This window comes from Dermacentor albipictus, unplaced genomic scaffold (genome assembly GCF_038994185.2).
Source record: "Dermacentor albipictus isolate Rhodes 1998 colony unplaced genomic scaffold, USDA_Dalb.pri_finalv2 scaffold_14, whole genome shotgun sequence".
Taxonomy (NCBI): Eukaryota; Metazoa; Arthropoda; class Arachnida; order Ixodida; family Ixodidae; genus Dermacentor; species Dermacentor albipictus.
The window spans coordinates 9,270,772-9,294,774 of record NW_027225568.1 but is presented as its reverse complement, the minus strand read 5'-3'; the positions used below and the strand labels follow the sequence as shown (position 1 = coordinate 9,294,774).

At 48.2% G+C, this 24,003-nt stretch overlaps 1 protein-coding gene and 8 non-coding genes across 12 annotated transcripts in view; 8 read left to right on the top strand and 1 right to left on the bottom strand.

Annotated features, from left to right (window-relative positions):
* Positions 1–24,003, bottom strand: part of LOC135913489 (hemicentin-1-like) — a 708,068-nt gene that overhangs the window by 459,432 nt on the left and 224,633 nt on the right. The window lies entirely within an intron of this gene.
* On the top strand, positions 1,177–1,258 carry TRNAS-CGA (transfer RNA serine (anticodon CGA)). Its single transcript has one exon. It is a non-coding gene; the product is annotated as a tRNA-Ser (tRNA).
* Positions 1,335–1,416, top strand: TRNAS-CGA (transfer RNA serine (anticodon CGA)). Its single transcript has one exon. It is a non-coding gene; the product is annotated as a tRNA-Ser (tRNA).
* Positions 6,359–6,440, top strand: TRNAS-CGA (transfer RNA serine (anticodon CGA)). Its single transcript has one exon. It is a non-coding gene; the product is annotated as a tRNA-Ser (tRNA).
* Positions 6,518–6,599, top strand: TRNAS-CGA (transfer RNA serine (anticodon CGA)). The gene has a single exon. It is a non-coding gene; the product is annotated as a tRNA-Ser (tRNA).
* TRNAS-CGA (transfer RNA serine (anticodon CGA)) lies at positions 11,693–11,774 on the top strand. Its single transcript has one exon. It is a non-coding gene; the product is annotated as a tRNA-Ser (tRNA).
* Positions 11,852–11,933, top strand: TRNAS-CGA (transfer RNA serine (anticodon CGA)). Its single transcript has one exon. It is a non-coding gene; the product is annotated as a tRNA-Ser (tRNA).
* On the top strand, positions 17,045–17,126 carry TRNAS-CGA (transfer RNA serine (anticodon CGA)). Its single transcript has one exon. It is a non-coding gene; the product is annotated as a tRNA-Ser (tRNA).
* TRNAS-CGA (transfer RNA serine (anticodon CGA)) lies at positions 17,203–17,284 on the top strand. The gene has a single exon. It is a non-coding gene; the product is annotated as a tRNA-Ser (tRNA).

The following is a 24,003-nucleotide window of genomic DNA, read 5'->3' as shown; positions in this document are numbered from 1 at the left end:
GCAATGAAAAATTGGAGGGTGATTAACGTGTACGCACCAAACAAGGAACATGACCGGTGAGTTTTCTTTGAGGAATTGGAAAAACACTTGCTATGCGACAAGCTAGTGATATTACTGGGTGATTTCAACTATGTTTGTTAACCAGAAGATAGATTGAACAAACGACCTATTCGAGTAAAAAGTGCACTTTTTTTTAGCGCAATAGTGGAAGAACACAAATTACATGACGTAGCGTCTTTGCTCTCATGTAATTTTCCCCAGTTCACTCATTTTCAAGGAAATAGCTACGCAAGACTATAGAGAGCTTATATATCGACAGCTCTTGTACCTTTGCGCTGTAATTACACAGTCAATCATGTTTCTTTCAGCGACCACAGCTCAGTGTCTTTCTTGCTTGGAACAGAAAAAAGAAAAAGGAGATTTAATTGGCAGCTCTGGAAACTTAATCACAATATATTGGATGACAAACCTTTCGTAGATTACGCAATGGAAAACTGAATGATGTACTTAAAGATCACCAGAACATAATTGGCGGATGGGAGCGTTTCAAAGAAAAATAAAGATTAAGGTGATAGAACGGGCTTCTGCACTTAAGCACAGTAACATAAAGCATGAAAAGGAACTGCAAGCCCAGTTAGACTCCTTGATGAGCCAAGAAAGTGTTACCCCTGCCATGTGCAGTAAAGAAATTCGAGACTTCAAGCGACAACTTGAGCTTATCGATGTCAAAAATTATAGAGGAGTACATGTGCACATGTTTCTCAATTGTTGCGATGTGGTATTCCTATGGGACATCTTGCAAAGAACTCTGAAAAAGGAACTGCCACTTACACCCTACGGCATTCGATTTCTTCCGGTCGAAAGCGAAAGTGGGCAGCACGATATGCGAATGATTCTAGTAATGCACAGTGTTTGGAAAACCAGAATGTGAGTGCGGAATACGGACGTCCACGCGAGGTCAGCCCGGGACAACTTCAACGAAAGCATTGCATATTGACGAGATGTGTACAAACAGAAGGAGGAAAAGCCAGATTGGTATGTTTATCTGTACGAACTGCTGACCGTAAAGCGGTTTTTAATCCACTGATGCTAGCCAGACACAAGCTAGCATTTTTAATGTGATATTATGTTGTTTTTCCACTGTATTATGCGAAGTTGGCAATAAATGAAACGAAAGCAGTCGTGGCAGAGTGGTTAAGGCGATGGACTCGAAATCCATTGGGGTATCCCCGCACAGGTTCGAATCCTGTCGGCTGCGTAGCTGTTACTTTTGTTTCTGCGAGTCCTTCGTTAACGCGTATCAATGTGGCGCGGTAGTGCTGCGGCGTATATGAGCAGTCGTGGCCGAGTGGTTAAGGCGATGGACTCGAAATCCATTGGGGTTTCCCCGCACAGGTTCGAATCCTGTCGGCTGCGTAGCTGTTACTTTTGTTTCTGCGAGTCCTTCGTGAATGCGTATCAATGTGGCGCGGTAGTGCTGCGGCGTATATGAGCAGTCGTGGCCGAGTGATTCTGCATCCGGCAGCCGAGCTGTTCGGATCGTAGGGTCATGGCCTCTTCGGGGCCAGCGACAGCGGCCATTTTTGGTCGCGGAAACAGGATTACGGAAGATGATAAGGAATACCCGTTCAATTTGCCTCAACTGCCTAAGGGACCAGTTGCGATTAACACCATGTTTTTGCACGGTGATGTGCGTGCGAGACCATACAAGGTCGAAGATTTCAGGGACGCCCTACTGCCGACTGGCCTCTTACCGGACGTGGTGTGCATAGGGGCGTACCAGATAAACCACGTCTGGGTGGTGACCCTGAATGATGTGACTGCGACGAAAAGATTAGTTTCCCTAAAGGACCTGCAAGTGAAGGGACGACGGTGCGTCATCGTGGACCCGCAGGACCAGCAGGTGAAGCTACGGCTTCACTGGCTGCTGTACGGCGTTGCCGACGAGGACGTCCAGACAGCTTTCGCGGCTTTCGGCAAGGTGGAGGAGGTGAGCCGGGAACGGTGGCGAGTCGAAGGCATGGGAAACAAGACGTCGACCACTCGGACGGTGCTCCTCAAGCTAAAGAACGGCGTCAAAGTCGAGGACCTTCCTCATCAGGTCCGCGTCGGCGGAGAGTTGGCCTTGGTGGTCGTGCCCGGTCGACCCATGCAGTGCCTGCGCTGCCAAGGCACGGGGCACGTCCGCCGAGAGTGCAAAGTCCCGCGCTGTTCCAGGTGCAAACGTTTCGGGCACGTTGACGCTGACTGCGTCAAATCCTACGCCGCCGTGACAGGACCAGCAGTGAGGGACGTTGCGGCTGAACACGTCATGGACGTGGTCGAGACGGAAGACGCCGCCAAAGGAACCGGAGACTCGGTTTCGACAGGGACACTCAGAGGGTCATCTACCGCCGGTGCTGAAGGCATGGTGGCTGAGGCTGACGAGAATACGGACAAACCGGTGCAGGTCCTGCCTGCAGTGAGCCTTGCTACGGGGGGCGTTAACGAAGACGCACCCGACAACGACACGACGGCAATGCTGCAGGACAAGGAAGTCAACGACGATGAGCGGACTGGGACTCCTGGTGCCCCAGTCAAACGCCCCCACGACGATACCAAGGACAGGGACGGTGGTGCCACCAGCACCAGCGAGGGGCGCCGACGAAGACGCCACAAGGAAGACGGATGGGCTACAAGCCAAAGCCTAATGTACCACCTGAAAGGAAGCCTTTGGGCAAAACGGTCTCGCCTAACGACACGAACAAGCCGGGAGGTCCCCGAGGCGGCTAGCCGAGGGCTAGTCGTGAACGGTAAGCACCATGCTCCGGGCCTGCTTTTCTCGCTAGCTTAAGATGGCTGAGATACCGTCCCTTATTATTGCAACATTGAACGTGCGAGGGCTGGCGGCTAGTCGTAGGCAATGTCAGGTCCTACGGTTGATCACTGACCACAACCTAGACGTACTAGCCGTCCAAGAGACTAAGGTTGATGGAGAGGAGAAGACCGGGAGCATGGTGCGACGATTCACGCACAGATATTTTGCGGTGGTTAGCCATGCGGTAGGCACGTCCGGCGGTTGCATTCTGTTCGTCAAGAAGCTACCTGGACTGCAGATTCAAAGTGTATTTTCCTGCGAATCTGGAAGGATTGTTTTCTGTGATGTTTTGATAGGTAATGTTGAATTCCGCGTCATATGCGTGTACGCTCCGAATTCAGTGGAGGAGCGTGTCTTGTTTTTTTCTAACCTTTCTAATCATGTCCATTGTGATAAGCGCGTTATTCTGTTAGATTTTAACTGTGTGTTGAATTCCAGAGACCGAGTGAATAATGCCGGTGTGCGGGACAAAAGTTGCAGCGTATTATCAGAACTAATAGGTGAAAATGAACTTGACGATGTTTTCGATTGTCTGGAAGGGGGGCGTGAATTGTCTTTTACTCGTTTTCAAGGCAGTAGTCATGCAAGACTGGATCGAATGTACATATCGTTGGACACGATTCCAATATGCCACAGTTATTGTGTAGTGCCCGTGTCGTTTTCGGACCACTGCCTCGTGAAATGTCACATAGGTATAGTGAAAACGAAACATGCTTTTAATTGGGATCTGTGGAAAATGAATGACGTGTTACTAAGTGATCAGTGCTTTGTAAAAGCAGTAATGGATGCGGTTAACGAAGTATTCGATGATGTAACGGAAACAATAACGGAGAAGTGGGAATGTTTTAAAGAGAAGGTTAAAATTAAAGCCATAGATTGATCGAGTTGCATAAAATTCGAGAAGGAAATGAAAGAAAAGGGCTTAAGAAGACTGGTTGAGCAGCTGATAATGCTCGAGTGTAGAGAGCCTGGTACGTACAAAGACGACGTGCGAAACATCAAGGAAAAACTTGAACAGTTCGACAAAGAGCGTTATCAAGGCGCCATAGTGCGTGCGCGAGCACATGCATTAGCGGCAGGGGAGACGCCCACTAAAAGGGCGCTGGGTCTTGAGAAGGCGCACGGACGGCGAAGCCACATCGATAAAATTCTAATGAACGGGACTGTCGTTGAAGACAGTGAGAGCATTGGGAGCGCCTTCTTCGAGTACTACCAGTCACTCTTTGCATTTCAGGCTGCGAATGTAGGGGGTTTCAAAGCGGATTTTCTTAATCTCATGCCGCGAATAAGTGATGATACCAAAGAACGATTAGAAGCCAAAATAACTGAGGGGGAAGTAGAAAAGGCTATCGACGATTTGAACCTTGGTAAGTCGCCTGGACCTGACGGCGTCTGCGCTGGGTGGTATAAGGCGTTTAAGAGAGAATTGGCTCCATTGTTGGCAGATGTATTAAATGACGCGTATCAGCAGAAATGTTTGCCCCCTTCCTTTGGAAAAGCGCACACCATACTAATACCTAAGAGCGATCAAATAGATAAACTAAAATTAGTGTCGTGCTATAGGCCAATATCACTAACAAATATTGATTACAAGATATTTATGAAGATTTTAGCTACCAGACTCCAAGGCGTCATCAAAGAAATAGTCGGAGATCATCAAACTTGTGGCATCAGAGGGCGAACTATTTTTTCTAACATTCATATGATGCGAAGTGTTCTCGAGTGCTGTGACGTCACTGGAGGTGGCGTTGCAGTTCTTCAGCTCGATCTCGAGAAAGCTTTCGATTGTGTCGCGCATGTTATTTTGTTTGCCATCTTGGATCACATTAATGTCGGTTCCATCATCACTGAGGGCGTGGCCTTGGCGTACAAGAATCGCACAACCAGATTAATTGTTAATAAGTCACTGGGGGCCCCCATTAACATTATGCGTTCAGTGCGCCAAGGCTGTCCCCTCAGTCCACTTCTGTTTGCTATTTATATAGAGGCCATGTGTGTGGCAATAAATGAAAATGAAAAAATACGTGGTTTTAGATTGGCAGCGACAGAAGTGAAGCTACTGGCGTATGCAGATGACATTGCAGTGTGTTGCACAGATAAACCAAGTGTAACCGAAGCAATATCTGTAGTAAATCATTTCTGTGAAATCACGGGTAGCAGAGTAAATTGGAGCAAATCCCTCGGGCTGTGGCACGGGGACTGGCTTTCCGCACCGGACTATTTCGCGAGTGTGAGTAGGGTGAAAACTCCGATGAGGTATCTCGGTGTTCCCCTAGACAGTTACAATAGCAGTGATGAGTATTGGAGGAAGCAAACAAGTGACATGAAAGAAAAAGCAGACAAATGGAAAGGTACTAACCTGTCTGTTTTCGCAAGAGCGACAGTGTGTAACATCTTTTTAATTGCCAAGTTATACTATGTTATGCAAGCGTTGTATTGTTCTAGACTAAACGTGCAAAGGCTGCACAGAGTGTTTGCGGTTTTCATATGGGGTTCAACATGGGAAAGGTGCCGCCGAACAAATTTGTTTAGAAGAGTGAAAGACGGGGGTGTGGGATTAGCCCATCTTTTTGTTCGACAACTGGTCAACCGATTTTTCTTTTTCCGCGATGTGCGCGATCCTTTTCTTCGAACCGTATGTCAGCTCAGATTAAGCAACACATTGCCGGCACATGTTGTCACAACGGCAAGCATGAATGGAACACTTCATGGCTATCTTAAGGAAGTTGCCGACAGTGTCCGTTTCCTTAATCTTCGGTTTTCAAATTATTACTTATGTCAAGTGAAAAGGAAAACGCTGTATAAAGATGTGTGTGATATTGTATTCCCATTGCCGCTATACAGAGCCATATACAGTGGAGGGCAAGGACAGGACGTTCTTAAACGGGTGAAACGCATGCAGGTGCCACCAGGGGTAAAATCCTTTTTTTTTAAGCTCCACACTGGAACCCTGTCAGTGAAGACGTTTATGGAAGAACGAGGCTGTCTCGTACCGTGGGGTTCTCATTGCTTGATCTGCAAGAAGCCCGAAACCATAGATCACGTGTTCTTGCACTGCTGGGCTGCTGTGTTCTTTTGGGATGTCTTGCAGCGAACCCTGAAGAAAGAATTACCTGTAAACCCCCAAGGGATCAGGTATCTGCATATTAAGGATGAAGACGGCGTCCCATATGACTTCATTATGTTGAATGCTCTCCACTGTATATGGCGGTCTCGAATGGCTGGGTACCATTGCGATCCCGACGCACGGCCTGTTCGCATATATTTCAGAGAATGTATGTCGCGGTTTGTTGACGTACAGAAAATGCAAGAATGTGCACCGGATTGGCTGTCGAGGCTAGAAGCTCTCATAGTCATGAAGGAATTTTAATTTGACAACGCCGATCCTATACGGACGGATGGCATTACTGTAATTTTTTTTCGCTGTTTTGCATTTCTGAGATGTGTGTAATATTTGTATTTTCTGTGTTATGTCAAAGACCGGCATTAAATAAAAAAAAAGCAGTCGTGGCCGAGTGGTTAAGGCGATGGACCCGAAATCCATTGGGGTTTCCCCGCACAGGTTCGAATCCTGTCGGCTGCGTGGCTGTTACTTTTTGTTTCTGCGAGCCCTTCGCTAACGCGTGTCAATGTGGCGCGGTATTGCTGCGGCGTATATGAGCAGTCGTGGCCGAGTGGTTAAGGCGATGGACTCGAGATCCATTGGGGTTTCCCCGCACAGGTTCGAATCCTGTCGGTTGCGTGGCTGTTACTTTTGTTTCTGCGAGCCCTTCGTTAACGCGTATCAATGTGGCGCGGTAGTGCTGCGGCGTATATGAGCAGTCGTGGCCGAGGCGATTCTGCTTCCGGCCACCGAGCGTGACGGACGCATGATGACGGGCTCCGTTGGAGCGGCTTCAGCGGCCTTTTCTGGCCGTGGTAACAGGGCTATGGAAATGGAAGACGGCTACCAGGTTGTTCTGCCAAGTCTCCCAACCGGGCGTTTAGTTTTAAATACTGTTTTTTTGCACGCGGATATCAAGGCCCGCCCGTACCGGGTGGAAAATTTTCGAGACGCGTTGGCTAGGCAATCGCTTCTCTCGGATGTTATCGCCCTGGGGGCGTATCGGATGAGCCATGTCTGGGCCATCACGCTGAAGGATGCGGATGCCGTTAAGAAGATTGCCGGCCTCGGTGAGCTGCGAGTCAAAGAACGCCGCTGCATGGTTATTGACCCGGCGAACCAGGACGTACGTCTCAAGCTCCATTGACTGCTTCACACCGTGCCGGACGAGGACGTGCGTGTCGCGCTCGCACCGTACGGAAAGGTCTCCGAGGTGGTCCGAGAGCGCTGGCGTGTGCACGGTGTGTCAGAGAAAGGCTCAACGAGCAGGATGGTCACGCTGAAATTGAAAGCTGGCGTTAAACTGGACGACTTGCCGCACCAGCTTAACGTTGGGGGTGAGTTGGCACTCGTCGTTGTGCCTGGAAGGCCTCCGTTATGTCTTCGCTGCCGAGGTACGGGACACATTCGACGGGAGTGTAAGGTGCCGCGATGCGGAGCCTGTCGACGTTTCGGTCACGAAGACGGTGAGTGCCCCCGTACTTATGCAAGCATCGCCGGCCCTGGAACCAGTGAAGATGCCTCGGAGCATTTGATGGACGAGGCGGACGCAGAAGAGGCAGCGAGGACAACTGGGAAAACGGAGACGAAAGTAGGGCCTTCGTTTACGCCTCTGGTTAAGCAGAAGACAACGACAACGTTGACGTCTCCAGCAGTGGTGGCATCTCAGCGAGCGCATCGTGACCCCGAAAGCGACAGCGGTCACAGTGCGGTGGCCGATACGAAAGCTTCGCTGAAAACCCCGGACCGCGTGGAGCCTCGCATTGCCGACGCCATGGACGCTGACGATGAAGCGGCTGCCCTAACCGCTGGAAAACGGTCCCGCGAAGAGAGCGCCGGTGAGAACCTGCAGCCCGGTGGTAGTAGCAGTGGGGAGCCGCCTCCAAAAACGACAGGAAGTCGACGTTCGTCGTTGAAGCCGCGTCCAAACCTTTTGGCCGAGTCACGGCAGGCAGGTAAACTGCCTCCGTAATTTTTTTTCCCGTGTTCTGTGGAATGTCAGCGTCGGTTGTGTATCAACCGACACGGTGTTTTTGGCTGACTTTTCGAGTTTTCGCGCATGCAAAGTGGAGGATACGACGAGGAGGTGCCTCAGACCACTTCGAGACAAGCACCAGTCAACCCTTTGGGTGGCCAGACAGACCCCCAGTACATCATTGCGGAACACCAGTCGGGAAAATCACATGGTCGACAGAGGTAGGCACCATGCGGAACGCGCCCCTTTTTATTACGTAAACGTATGGTAGTTGAGCTAAGAACCCCATTGCGTGTAGCAACTTTGAATGTTAGAGGGCTGGGAGCACGAAGGCGGCAATGTCAGCTTAATCGCCTCCTTATTGATAATGACCTTGACCTAATAGCTGTGCAAGAATCAAAGATAGTCACAAGAACATACTGACCGCATGGTGCCCCCTTTCCGCGCCAACTTTGAAGTGTGTGTGTGTCACTCCGTTGGGACATCGGGTGGATGCCTTATCTTCATTCGCAACACATTAGGTATAAGTGTGGAGTCTGCATTTGCATGTGAAAGTGGCCGCCTCTTGGTTGTGGATTTTTCTTTTTCAAACCTACACTGGCGCATTGTATGTGTTTATGCCCCCAATGTTGAAAGTGAACGTAAATGTTTTTTTGATTCCATTGAGCCGTACTTGAATTGTGACAAGGTGTTGCTTGTATTGGGCGACTTCAACTGTGTGTGTGCTGCTACTGACCGAGTGAAGTGTAGACCAGTGAGGGACAAGAGCGCGGAACTGTTGACTCAATTTGTGCACGATTATTTATTGGAGGACGTTGGAAGTGTGTTTTCGGCTGGAACACGCCCTGATTACACACACTTTCAACGCGACAGTCACGCAAGATTAGATAGACTGTATGTTTCTGCTGATCTCGTGCCACTATGCACAGCCTATGATGTAAAACCTGTGTCGTTTAGTGATCATTGCCTTGTAAGCGCGACTTTTGGAACGAAGGGAAGGAAATCACGCTTTAATTGGTACCTTTGGAAACTAAATGAGAAAATTTTAGAGGATGAAGGATTTGTCAAGGAAATTAAAAGTGATCTGGATGGGGTACTAGCTGAGCAAGTGGACTGCTTTGCCGTTGAATGGGAAAGTTTCAAAGAACGAGTGAAGCTTAAAGCTATAGAAAAAAGTAGCGCCATTCGGTATAAACAGAAAGGAAAAGAAAGGGAACTTCGCGAACAACTTGAGTGCTTGGTTAGGATGGAAACCAATAAGCCAGGAAATTTTAGTAAAGAAATAAAAGACGTGAAGTGTCAGATCGAAACAATTGACACTGACTGGTATAGAGCAGCAATATTACGCTCAAGGAGCGATAACTTGTGGGCAGGCGAAACGTCTACAAAGCGGGCGCTATCAGATGAAAAGCGGTACGCTTGCCAGAAGGAAATCAGGCAAGTAAGATACGAGGGGCACATTACAAGCGACCCTAGCGAGATTCGGCGCGCTATTACGGAATACTTTGCTGAACTTTTCGGCAATAGGCGCGAGCATGCGCAAGGGTTTGAAGGGGATTTCCTCCGATTAATGCCAACACTCGACAATGATGTAAAAGAGCGTCTTGAATTGCCTATTACTTTGGAAGAGATCGAGAAAGCAATAGATGATCTTCCGTCTGGAAAAGCGCCGGGGCCAGATGGGCTGAACGCTGCCTTCTATAAAACCTTTAAACATGATGTTTCTCAGTTCCTGTTACAAGTGATAACAGAAGCCTATGAACGCAAAAAAGTTCCACTGTCCTTTGGTATTTCACACATTGTACTTATTCCCAAGTCTGATGATGCGGAGAAACGAATGTTAGTGGGTTCCTACAGACCTATCAGCCTCACTAATGTCGACTACAAGGTGTACATGAAAGTACTAGCCAAACGACTTCAGAGTGTAATCGACAAATTAGTAGGGCCGCACCAAACCTGTGGAATCAGAGGACGTAGCATTGCTACAAATATACATGTGTCCAGAACCGTATTGGAATGTGTTGACGCGCTTGGAAGCCAGGTAGCTATGATACAGCTGGACTTGGCTAAAGCGTTCGACCGCGTTTCACACGACATTCTTTTCTCCATTCTAGAGCACGCTAACCTGGGTAGTGTAATAGTAGAAGGAGTAAAAATGGCGTACGCAAATTGTATGACACGCATTATAGTTAATGGTGACCTTACTGAGCGCCTCACAGTGCGTTCTTCGGTGAGGCAAGGTTGTCCACTCTCTCCCCTGCTTTTTGCAGCGTATCTAGAGCCTTTATGTCTGGCCATTATCAACAGTGACAATGTCACGGGTTTCAAGCTGCAATCTGCTGAGGTGAAACTTCTTGCGTATGCGGACGACATAGCGGTATTTTGCACGAACAGAGAAAGCATTTGTGAAGTTACAAACACTCTGGAAAGGTTTTGTAACCAGACTGGATGTCACGTAAACTGGGAAAAAAGTTCTGGATTTTGGCACGGGGAATGGGATATTACACCGCAATTTTTCTCACGGCTGCAATGGTCTCCCATGCCAACGCGATACCTTGGTGTGCCCCTAGAATGTTATCGCGATCCCAGCCCACTTTGGAACGAAGAGATGTCAAGGGCGAGAGAGAAAGCGGGAGCATGGCAGGGAAGGAATCTGTCAATTTTCTCACGTGCCTTTGTCTGCAATGTTTTTCTAATTTCAAAAATATGGTACCACATGAATGTGCTGTGTGCTTCGCGGACCTCTATTCAAAAATTGCATCGTATATTTGCCGTCTTTCTTTGGACTTCGACCTGGGAAAAAACGAGGAGAACAAACCTGTTCCTTTCAGTGAAGAGTGGAGGCCGTGGACTGGTTCATTTGTTTTTGCGTCAAGTGGTATCACGCTTTATTTTCTTTCGTGATCAAAATGACACCTTCTTAAGAACGGTTATACAGGTCCGATTGCAGAGGCTACTCCCAAGAAACATAGTGTCCTCTGGTGAGAACATGTGTGGTGCTGTAACCGGATTTTTTCGCGAGGTTGTGCTCTCTTGTAAGTTGTTAGAAGTGCGTTTTTCCCCAGACTATTTGTACAGTGTTCCCAAGAAAAAGCTGTACAAAAATCTTGTGGATATCATGCTGCCGGTGCCATTGTACCGGGCGCCTTATCGTGGAGGCCCAGGGCAGAATATTTTAAAGCGAGTGAAGAAGATGCCAGTTAGGCCAGGCGTGAAAACGTTCTTTTTCAAGTTACACTCTAATACATTGCCTGTCAAAACGTGGCTTCAAGAAAAAGGAATATTTGTCCCTTGGACAACGAACTGTCTTTTATGTAAGAGGCCAGAGACAGTCGAACATGTTTTTCTGGACTGCTGGGACGCGATATTCCACTGGGACGTCCTACAGAGAACTATAAAGAAAGAGTTACCACTAGACCCTTATGGTATCAGGTTTTTACCGGTTGATCACGAAGATGTACCATATGATTTGTTCATGCTTCTTGGCCTCCACAGCTTGTGGAAAACACGAGTGCAAGTAAGGCATGCAGATGTTAATACGCACAGTGCACGTGAAAACTTTATTGAAAGCGCTGCTTACCTTCGAGAATGCATCCGGGCGCAGCATGACCAACCTCAGTGGGTAACACTCCTTGATGATTTAGTGAGTTTGAAGAAATCTTAATTTTGCTCGCTTCAGCTCAGGCGTAGCTGAAGTGCTTTATCGTTTGTGACCTATTATTCCTCATGTGAACTTCGGAAATAAAGAAAAAAAAAAGCAGTCGTGGCCGAGTGGTTAAGGCGATGGACTCGAAATCCGTTGGGGTTTCCCCGCACAGGTTCGAATCCTGTCGGCTGCGTGGCTGTTACTTTTTGTTTCTGCGAGCCCTTCGTTAACGCGTATCAATGTGGCGCGGTAGTGCTGCGGCGTATATGAGCAGTCGTGGCCGAGTGGTTAAGGCGATGGACTCGAAATCCATTGGGGTTTCCCCGCACAGGTTCGAATCCTGTCGGCTGCGTGGCTGTTACTTTTGTTTCTGCGAGCCCTTCGTTAACGCGTATCAATGTGGCGCGGTAGTGCTGCGGCGTATATGAGCAGTGGTGGCCATTCTGCATCCGGCAGCCGAGCTGTTCGGATCGTAGGGTCATGGCCTCTTCCGGGGCAGCGACAGCGGCCGCTTTTGGTCGCGGAAACAGGATCACCGACGACGATAAGGATTATCCGTTTATTTTGCCTCAGCTGCCGAAAGGACGAGTTGCATTTAACACCGTGTTTTTACATGGTGATGTACGCGCCAGACCTTACAAGGTAGAAGATTTTAGAGACGCCCTACAGCCGACGGGACTGCTGCCGGACGTGGTATGCATAGGGGCGTACCAGATAAACCACGTCTGGGCGGTGACCCTGTCTGACGCCACTGCGACGAAGCGCCTCATGGCCCTTAAAGAACTGCAAGTGAAGGGAAGACGGTGTGTCATCGTGGACCCGCAAGACCAGCAGGTGAAGCTTAGGCTTCACTGGCTGCTCTATGGCGTTGCAGACGAGGACATACGGACGGCATTCATGGCTTTCGGCAAGGTGGAGGAGGTAAGCCGGGAAAGGTGGCGCGTCCATGGCCTGGGTGACAAGACGTCGACAACCAGGACTGTGCTTCTAAAGCTGAAAAGCGGCGTGAAAATGGAAGACATTCCTCATCAGGTCCGCGTCGGCGGAGAGCTGGCCTTGGTGGTCGTGCCTGGTCGATCCATGCATTGTCTGCGCTGCCAAGGTACGGGGCACGTCCGCCGAGAGTGTAAAGTTCCGCGCTGTTCTCGCTGCAGACGGTTCGGTCATGTTGACGCCGACTGCGTCAAATCCTACGCCGCCGTGACAGGCCTAGCAGTGAACGACGTGGCCGCAGAGCACGTCATGGACGTGGTCGAGACGGAGGACGCCGCTACAGGCATCGGAGACCTGGTACCGACAGCGGCAGTCAGCGAGACGTCGACCGTCGGCGCAGAAGGCACGGTTGCTCAAGGTACTGAGAAGCGGAGTGGGAATGCGCAGGGCACGACTGCTGTGGGCCCCGCGACGGGAGCCATTAGTGAAGAGCCGCCCGACAATGGCATGACGACAATGCAGCAGGACGAGGCCGTGAAAGACGGCGACCGGACTGAGACTCTTGGCGGCCCGGTCAAACGCCCCCACGACCAGACCAAGGACCAGGGCGAGGGTGCGACCAGCACCACCGAGGGACCACCTACAAAGACGCCCCAGGGGAGGCGGATGGGCTTCAAACCAAAGCCGAATGTGCCGCCTGAAAGAAAGCCTGTGCTCAAAGTGTCAACGACAAACAACGCCGGGAAGCCGGATGGCCCCGGAGGCGGCTAGCCAAGGGCTGGTCGTGAAGGGTAAGAGCACCATGCTCCGGGCCTACTTTTCTCGCTAGATGAAGATGGCTGAAATACCGTCTCTTAGTATTGCCACACTAAATGTGCGAGGGTTGGCGGCTAGTCGTAGGCAATGTCAGGTCCTACGGTTGGTAACGGACCATGACATAGACGTACTAGCCGTCCAGGAAACCAAGGTTGACGGAGAGGAGGAGACCGGGAGCATGGTGCGACGATTCACGACTAGGTATTTTGTGGTGGTCAGTCATGCGGTAGGCACCTCCGGGGGGTGCATTCTTTTGGTGAAGAAGCTGCCGGGTTTACATATTCAAAGTGTGTGGTCCTGTCTGGCTGGAAGGATTGTTTTATGTGACTCTACGATCTCTGACTTTGAGTTTCGCGTCATATGCGTTTATGCGCCGAATTCTGTAGACGAGCGTGTCCTCTTTTTTTTCGAACCTTTCACAATATGTTTGCTGTAATAAGCGCGTTGTGTTATTAGGGGACTTCAATTGTGTGTTGAGTGCTAGAGACCGAGTCAACAATGCCGGTGTGCGTGATAGAAGTAGTGACGTTTTGTCAAAATTAGTTGATGAAAATGAACTTGATGATGTTTTTCAATGTCTGGAAGGGGGGCGTCAAGTGACATTTACGCGTTTTCAAGGCAGTAGTCATGCGCGACTGGATCGCATGTACATTTCGTTGGACATGATTCCAAGATGCCACGGTTATTGCGTTGTACCCGTGTCATTTTCGGATCACTGCCTGGTAAAATGTAACATAGGTATAAGGAAAAGGGAACATGCTTTTAATTGGTATCTATGGAAACTCAATGACTTGTTATTAAATGATGCATCTTTTGTAAAGGCAGTACGGGATGCGGTTAATGAAATACGCGAAGATGCGGCTGATACAATAGCAGAAAAGTGGGAATGTCTTAAACAAAAAGTTAAAATGAAAGCCTTAGAAAGGTCAAGCTGCCTCAAATTTGAGAGGGAATCTAAAGAAAAGGGTTTGCGAACATTACTTCAGCAGCTGATAACGCTTGAGTGCAAAGAGCCTGGTCTGTACAAAGACGATGTGCGGAGCGTCAAGGAAAAGCTTGAACTGTTTGACAAGGAACGCTATCAAGGTGCCATAGTGCGAGCACGAGCAGATGCACTAGCGGCAGGGGAGACGCCCACTAAAAGGGCGCTTGGTTTAGAGAAGGCACACGGACGACGAAACCATGTCGATCACCTTTTAATGAATGGAGCTGTTGTTGACGACAACGAGAGCATAGCACACGCCTTCTTCCAGTACTATCAGTCGCTCTTTGCATTTCAGGAAGCGAATTTAGAGGGTTTCAAAGCAGACTTTCTGCACCGCATGCCGCGTTTGAGTGATGAAGCTAAGGAGCGATTAGAAGGGAAAATAACGGAGAGGGAAGTCGAAAAGGCAATCGACGATTTAAACTTGGGCAAGTCACCGGGACCAGATGGACTCAGCGCCGCCCTATATAAGACATTGAAAAGAGAACTGGCCCCTTTATTAGTAGAAGTATTTAATGAAGCGTACGAGCAGAAATCATTGCCACCTTCTTTTGGGAAAGCGCACACTATTCTAATTCCGAAGAACGATAAATTAGATAAACTGAGATTCGCATCATCCTATAGGCCCATATCACTAACAAATGTGGATTACAAGATATTTATGAAGATTTTAGCGACCAGACTTCAAAGCGTCATAAAGGAAATCGTTGCAGACCATCAGACTTGTGGAATCAAAGGGCGAACAATTTTTTCTAACATCCATAAGATGCGGTGTGTGCTCGAGTGCTGTGACGTCACCGGTGGCGGCGTTGCAGTTCTTCAGCTTGATCTTGAGAAAGCGTTCGATTGCGTCGCTCATGTTATTTTGTTCTCCATATTGGATCATGTTAATGTAGGTACCATCATCACTGAGGGTGTGGCCTTGGCGTGCCAGAACTGCACTACAAGGTTAATTGTTAATAAGTCTCTGGGGGCCCCCATTAAAATCATGCGGTCAGTGCGCCAAGGCTGTCCCCTCAGTCCTCTGTTATTTGCTATATACATAGAAGCAATGTGTGTGGCCATTACCGCAAGTAACAATATACGTGGTTTTAGATTAGCAGAATCCGAAGTGAAGCTGCTAGCGTACGCTGATGACGTTGCAGTGTGTTGCACAGACGAACCAAGCGTGACTGAAACAGTTGCTGTAGTTAAACATTTCTGTGACGTCACGGGCAGCAAAGTCAATTGGGGCAAATCCCTCGGGCTGTGGCACGGGGAGTGGTTTTCGGCACCGGAATACTTCGCCAATGTCAATTGGGTGAAAACTCCGACGAAGTATCTGGGTGTTCCCCTCGACAGGTACAAAAGCAGCGATGAGTACTGGAGGAACCGAACTAATGAAACGAAAGAAAAAGCGGACAGATGGACAAGCACTAACCAGTTTATTTGTTCAAGGGCAACAATTTGTAATATGTTTTTTATAGCGAAGTTATATTATGTTATGCAAGTGTTGCATTGTTCCAGGACAAATGTGCAAAGGCTGCACAGAGTTTTTGCGGTCTTCATCTGGGGATCAGCATGGGAGAGGGCTGGCCGAACCAATTTGTTTAGAAGAGTGAAGGACGGGGGTGTTGGCCTGGCACATCTTTTTGTTCGTCAACTTGTCAACCGCTTTCTGTTTTTTCGAGATGTGCGCGACCCTTTTCTGCGCACCGTATGTCAACTCAGGTTGAGCGACGCGTTGCCGGAGTATGTTGTTAGTACGGCAAGCATGACCGGAAAACTTCGAGGTTATCTTAAGGAAGTGGTCGACAGCGTGCGTTTCCTGTCAGTTCGTTTTTCAAATGATTTTCTGTTTGAAGTGAAAAGGAAAAAACTGTATAATGATGTGTGCGACATTGTGTTCCCAGTGCCCTTATACAGAGCCATATACAGTGGAGGGCCAGGACAAGACGTCCTTAAACGGGTGAAACGCATGCAGGTGCCACCAGGGGTTAAAACCTTCTTTTTTAAGCTCCACACTGGAACACTTTCCGTGAAGACATTTATGGAAGAGCGAGGCTGTCTTGTGCCGTGGGGATCACACTGCTTGATCTGCAAGAAGCCCGAAACCATCGATCACGTGTTCTTGCACTGCTGGGCGGCAGTGTTCTTCTGGGACGTCTTGAAGCGAACACTGAAGAAAGAATTACCTGTAGACCCCCAAGGTATACGGTATCTGCCAATTAAGGACGAAGAGGGAGTTCCATACGACTTTATTATGTTGAATGCACTCCACTGTATATGGCGGGCTCGAATGGCTGGGTACCATTGCGATGCCGACGCCCGCCCGGTTCACATATATTTTAGAGAATGTATGTCGCGGTACGTTGATATACAGAAATTGCAAGAATGTCCACCGGATTGGCTCTCGAGGCTTGAAGCTCTCACAGCCATGAAGGAATTGTAATTCGACAACGCCGGTCCCATACGGACAGTCGGCATTATCGCTATTTTTTCTTTTTTTCTTCCCCGCAAGCTTGTATTGCTGACATGTGTGTAGTATTTGTATGTTGAGTATTGTGTCGAAAACCGGCATTAAATAAAAAAAAAGTCGTGGCCGAGTGATTAAGGCGATGAACTCGAAATCCATTGGGGTTTCCCCGCACAGGTTCGAATCCTGTCGGCTGCGTGGCTGTTACTTTTGTTTCTGCGAGCCCTTCGTTAACGCGTATCAATGTGGCGCGGTAGTGCTGCGGCGTATATGAGCAGTCGTGGCCGAGTGGTTAAGGCGATGGACTCGAAATCCATTGGGGTTTCCCCGCACAGGTTCGAATCCTGTCGGCTGCGTGGCTGTTACTTTTGTTTCTGCGAGCCCTTCGTTAACGCGTATCAATGTGGCGCGGTAGTGCTGCGGCGTATATGAGCAGTCGTGGCCGAGTGGTTAAGGCGATGGACTCGAAATCCATTGGGGTCTCCCCGCACAGGTTCGAATCCTGTCGGCTGCGTAATGGTTTCTTTTGTGTCAGCCAGCCCTTCGTGAGCGCGTCTTAATGTGGCACAGTAGTGCTGCGGTTTATATTGGCAGTCGTCTTAAGCTTATGATGGCCGAGGTCAAATTATTGTCTGATGCGGACGACATTGCCGTTTTCTGTGAAAACAGAGAAAGTATTAGCGAAGCTGTGAGAGTAGTCGACAAGTACTGCAAGTGGTCCGGTAGTGCAATAAAGTGGGTTAAATGTGTAGGTCTGTGGCATGGCACCTGGGAGGCAATGCCAGATTTTTTCGAAAATGTGAAATGGAGGGAAGTACCCACAAAGTATCTCGGGGTGCCACTAGGGGGATATAAAGATCCAGATGAATATTGGAAGGACGAAACAGAAATGCTGAGAGAGAAAGTAAATAAGTGGGGAGGGAAAAACTTCTCGATATTCGCCCGGTCAACAGTCTGCAATATCTTTTTAGCAACGAAAGTTAGGTACGTGCTTCAGGTGCTGTGCATGAATAGGCTAAACATTCACAAGATACACAGAATCTTTGCCACTTTTGTTTGGGGATGCCAATGGGAACGCACGAGTCGTACAAATCTTTTTCGATCAGTGAGAGCTGGTGGGCTGGGATTGGCCCATTTGTTTGTAAGACAGATGGTGTCGAGGTTTACTTTTCTACGAGATCAGAGTCATCCATTCTTGCGCACCATGTTACAAGTTAGACTATGCTGTTATTTACCTGAATTCATTGTATCGACTTCTTGTGCGGGGCGAATGGGTATACGTGGCTATCTGCGCGAAGTAGTATCGGCGTTCAGTATATTAAAGGTTCGTTTTTCTCTGCAGTAGTTGTGCGAATTTAAGAAAAAACGGCTGTATAAAGATCTTATCGACGTAATTATGCCGGAACCCTTGTATCGCACCATGTATGCAATCGGGCCCGGAAAAGATGTCTTTAAAGGAATCAAAAGAATGGTAGTACGGCCATCAGCCAAGACCTTTTTTTTTTCAGCTACATACTGGTACGTTGCCCGTGAAACCATGGCTAAAGGAAAAGGGCCTATTTGTTCCGTGTAGTACTAACTGCCTCTTGTGCCGTAAGCTGGAAAGTATTGATCACATCTTTTTGGAGTGTTGGGATGCCGTATTTCACTGGGACATCCTTCAGCGAACTTTAAAGAAAGACCTCCCTATAACACCATACGGTATTCGTTTTTTGCCGGTTCAGTGTGAAAGTGGCATACCGTATGATATGTTTATGTTGTTGAGTATGCACCCAATTTGGAAGACGCGTATGGCGGTGACGCATGCTGATGTAAACGCACGCCCAGCCAGAGAATACTTTATAGAAAGTATGGCTCACAACAGGGTTGCATATTGCGCAGGCGAAGAACAACCGGAATGGCTACCCGTTCTGAATGACCTCATGTCATTATAAACATCCCCACGTCAAACAAAGCGTGTTTGACGTTTTTAAACATTTTTCAGTGTCATTTTTCTGTAAATGCGTTTTATTCTGTTCTTTACACGTGATGTACCCATCAGCGAAAAAAAAAAGTCATGGCCGAGTGGTTAAGGCGATGGACTCGAAATCCATTGGGGTCTCCCCGCACAGGTTCGAATCCTGTCGACTGCGTAGCGGTTACGTTTGTTTCGGCCAGCACTTCGTTAACGCGTACCAATGTAGTGCTGCGGTGTATATTCGCAGTCGTGACCGAGTGGTTAAGGCGATGGACTCGATATCGATTGAGGTCTTCTCGCACAGGTTCGAATCCTGTCGGCTGCGTAACTGTTTCTTTTGTTTCGGCCAGCCCTTCGTGAACGCGTATTAATTTGGCACAGTAGTGCTGCGGTGTATGTGAGCAGTCATGGCTGAGTCGATTCCACTTCCGGACACCGCATTCAACGGTCGCGGAATGTTTCGCTCCGAAAGGGCGGTTACAGTGGCCCAGCAGGGCCGCGGTCTCAGGTTGAATGACACACCGAAGGATGACTACCAGGTTATTTTGCCAGCAACTACTTTCAGGATCGACAGTTACAACGACCTTTTTTTTTGCACGGAGACGTGAAGGCGAGGCCCTACCGAGCCGAGCGATTCCGTGAGGCATTTGCCAATCTGCAACGGATGCAGGAAGTGGAGGTCCGCGTTGCCTATCAAATGAACCACGCCTGGGCCATCACTTTCAAGGACGAAAAGGGCTAAAAAAAGATTTTGTCTGCTCCAACCTTCAGCGCAAAGGACCACCGATGCATGGTAATAGACCCTCGAAATCAAGACATCAAGATGAAGCTGTTTTGGTTTCTACATACGACTCCGGACGACGAAATCAGAGGTGCCCTGGCGCCTTTTGGCAAGGTCAACGATATTTCGAGGGAAAAGTGGCGCGTTGCAGGCTGCAACGACAAAGGCACCCACACGCCCGTGGTGTCCCTACGGCTGAAGTTAGGCGTTACCGTGGAAGACCTGCCGCGTCGGAGAAGACCACACGCTCATGCACGTCCAAGGCAGACCCCCGCTCTGCCTCCGGTGCCATGGCACTGGTCACTTCCGACGCGAGTGCCGAGTTCCGCGTTGTATGCTCTGTCGTCGCTATAGCCACGACGAGAGTCGTGGCAATTCGACGCGGAGGAGGCCGTCAGTGGAGGCGAGAAGCCGACAACGTCAGGTGCCTCGTCTTCTGTCCCATTCGAAAACAAGGGACCTATGAAAGCTGCGGTCAGTGAAAATGGAAAGAACGACGAGCCACAGAATACGCCAGAGGCCGAGAAAACTCCTAGCAACTGTGCTGCCGTTAGCGAGACAGTCGCGACGGAAGAGAGCGGAACCGAAATGGAGGCCATCAACTCGGAAGAAAACCAACCCTGGAGTCGCCGTCTCAAAGAGACCACGGGAAATTACCATCGAAGACGACAACCGCGAGAAGGTCAGCGCCGATGAACCACCCCCAAAGGCAGGGTCCCACCGTAGGGTGCCCCTGAAGGTGAAGCCCGATGTGCCTCCAGACAGGAAGCCTACACTGGCAGGGCCTCCGCGGCAGCGGAGGGCACTTTCCGACAGATGACTTGACCGCTAGACTGGAGCGGGACGCGCAATACGAAACGTCGCCATGCCTGCCAACATAGAAAACGCCTCGCCTTCGCCATGCCTGGCGAAGCATCCACAAATAGTACGATGTAAAAGTGTAAGTGTGCGCCCTGACAATTCGGCACAATCGCCGAGGAGTCTGCTTGACCCTTTGCTTTCCATGAAACCAACGTCCTTATCGGCATTAACAATAGGCACGCTGAATGTGCGCGGTCTCACGGCAAGAAAGCGACAAATGCAGTTAACACATCTGCTAAAAGAAAATGCCATTCATATTTTAGCCTTGCAGGAATAAAAAATTGACAGCAAAAAGCAAGCAGACCGCATGGTCGAAATTTACGCATTGGATTTTAACGTTTGTGTTCGCCATGCCGTTGGAAAGTCTGGCGGTTGTGTAATCTTTTTCAAACGGAATGTCAGAATCGTTGAAGAAAGTGTCATCACCTCTGGTGACGGGCGGCTAGCATTATGCGAGTTTTCTTTAAATCAAACACGATGGCGAATTATATGTGTGCACGCGCCGAATAGAATTTCAGAAAGAAAACTCTTTTTGATTATGTCGCTGCCTTTCTGAAGTGTGACAGGCAACTCATTTTGCTTGGCGATTTTAATTGTATATGCATACCCGAAGACTCGGTTAAAAACGAACCTATACGAGATAAAAGTGCGCTACAACTTACGACGCTGGTGGATGAATGTGGCCTTGTTGATGTACGGGACGTATTCCGCCGTAATCAAGTGCAATTTGCCCAATTTCAGGGCGAAAGCCACGCACGATTAGATCGTGTTTATGTCTCTTCAAGTGTTGTGTCTTTGTGTTCTAACTATGCCGTGAGACATCTTAGTTTTAGTGATCACAGCTTCGTAATGCTTGAAATAGGTAGAGAGCGCAAAGTTTCTGCATTCAACTGGGAACTATGGAAATTAAATGAAGAGCTCTTAACCGATGACACATTTGTCGAAATAGTACGCGAGAAATTGGAAGTAATGTCCCCGAGTAACAAAAGTTTCATCGCGGCTTGGGAACAATTCAAGTGCGACGTTAAAATTAGAGCAATAGATAGATTATGCGTGCTGCGTCATAAAGTAAAACAAAGGGAAAAAGAACTACAGTGTACACTTGATTTCCTTTTGAATGCAGGGACTACAATACCGGGTTTGTTTAAAAGTGAAGTCAAAGACGGTAAAAGACTGATGGAAGAGATGGCAGAATAAAAATATAAAGGTGTTGTTATAAGAGAGCATTCAGAAAGGCTTTGGTTAGGCGAAAGACCAACGAAGAGGGCGATTGGCGAAAAAAAAATATATGCAACAAAAAACGAAATAAAGGATATTCGCTACCAAAACGAAGTCTCGACAGATAAGAGCGTCATTGAAAGAGCATTTGAAGAGCGATACCCTACTTTGCTAGGCAACGAAGTGCACGTAAATGATGGATTTATAAACGACTATGTTAAACAAATGCCAAGGCTTGACAAAGATATTAAACTAGAGCTTGAAAGACAAATGACCATAGATCGAATCAAACAAGAATTGATCAAAGGGAAGGCGCATGGGCCAGACGGCCTGGGATCAACGTTCTATAAAGCTTTTAAAAATGAAGTAGCAATAATACTATACGAAGTTATAGCAGAAGCCTGCGACAGTAAACAAATGTCTTCATCGTTCAAACTAAGACACGTAGTTCTAATTCCTAAAACCGACGAACCTTCCAAATTGCAGTCAGTAGAGTCTTATCGACCCAAAGGTTTGACGAATGTAGATTATAAGATCTTTATGAAAGTAGTAGCTAGAAGACTTCAGTCGGTAATTAAAACTGTAGTTGGCCGTCATCAAACATGCGGGGTCAAAGGAAGTATTTTCACAAACATACATGCCACCAGAAGCATATTAGAAGGTTGTGACGCTTCTGCCGGAAAGATAGCAATGCTACAACTACATTTTGAGAAAGCTTTCGACAAAGTCGCACCTGACATTCTGTTCGCAGTGTAAGAACAAGTTAACGTAGGGAGCGTAATAATTGAAGGCGTGAAAATGACATAAAAACTGTACTGCTAAGCTTATTATTAACAAAAAGCTTAGCGAAGAAATCCCAATAAGGTCTAGTGTTCGCCGGGTAATGCCCAGCCTCAAGCCTGCTATTCGCCATATATCTCGAACCGTTCTGCTTAAATATTCTGAACAACAAAGCGATATGCGGCTACCGCTTCTTGACGCACGAAATTAAAAATCTATCATACGGAGACAACATCGAAATCTTTTGCCGAACTCAAAAAAGCCTCGAAAGTGCAATTAAGGGAGCAAAAACATTTTGCAGCTTAACCGGAAGCACCATTAGTTGGCAAAAGTGTCTAGAATTCTGGCACAGTGGATGGGACGAGCGGCCGACACAATTCGAAAGTATAAGGTTTACGGATACACCAGGCAAATACCTTGGCGTTCCTTTGGAACACTATCGCGGGAACAAAGACCAATGGACGGGTGAAATCGAGCGGGTTAAATCGCAAAGAATAAAATGGGGCGGACGCGATTTTTCAATCTTTACACGTGCAACTGTGTGTGATATGTTCATCGTAACAAAAGTTTTCTATATTATGCAAGTTCTTTGCACGGCAAGGATGTCCGTGCAAAGGTTGCACAGAGTGCTTGCTGTTTTTATCTGGGGGTCGAACTGGGAGCGTACTAGTCGTCTGAACTCATTTCAGTAGGTTAAATACGGAGGGCTGGGCTTATCGCATTTATTAAACAAGTTGTTACACGATTCTGTTTCTTGAGGCAGCAAAACGATGCCTTCCTGCAGAGTATTTGTCAAGTGTTCTTGAGCCAGACATTGCCCGAGTATATCCTGTCATCGTATTGTATTGATCATGTTCCAGTGAAAGGGTTTATGAAAGAAGTTGATAACGCGCTTCGTTTTCTGGAAAGTCACTTTTCGATTGAATAGCTCTCGGCTGTAACCAAGAAAATATTGTACAGAGACTTGACGTGATGTGTCCTGTGCCTATATACCGCTCAATATATGTACTAGGAACAGAACGTAATGTTCTGACTCACGTTAAGATGATGCCTCTAAGAGCGCCGACCAATGCGTGTTTCTTCTTTTTTCACACCGGCACGCTCCCTGTAAAACCCTGGCTTAAGGAAAAAGGTATTTTTGTCCCTTGGAGTACTACCTGCATAATATGCAACAAGCCCGAAACCATCGAACACATATTTTTAGGCTGCTCACACTCTGTTATTCTATGGGACATTTTACGCAGACAGACAGACAAAGAACTTTAATTACAAGGTCCTGAGAAACTTTGCCATAGGGCAGAGCTGCGGGCCGCTCCCACGTGGAGACGGGTAGGCCGAGCCTAACCGCCGCATCGTGGGCTCTCTGGACAGCCCAGGTTTGACGTGAAAGTTCTGAGCTCTGGATGGCAGAGCTCCATTCTTCTTCTGTGATGCGATGGCGTCCCTGTAACGAGGGGCATCGCCAGAGCATTTGTGCGAGTTTGCTAACAGCCCCACAGTCGGGGCAAGTAGAGCTAAAAGCCGCTGGAGTGATCGTGTGGAAAAGGGCCAGGTTTGGATAGCGCTTAGTCTGAAGCAGGCGTAAAGTGTACGCCAGAGGTCTAGCCAGTTTTCTGTGAGGGGGAGGATGAGTCCT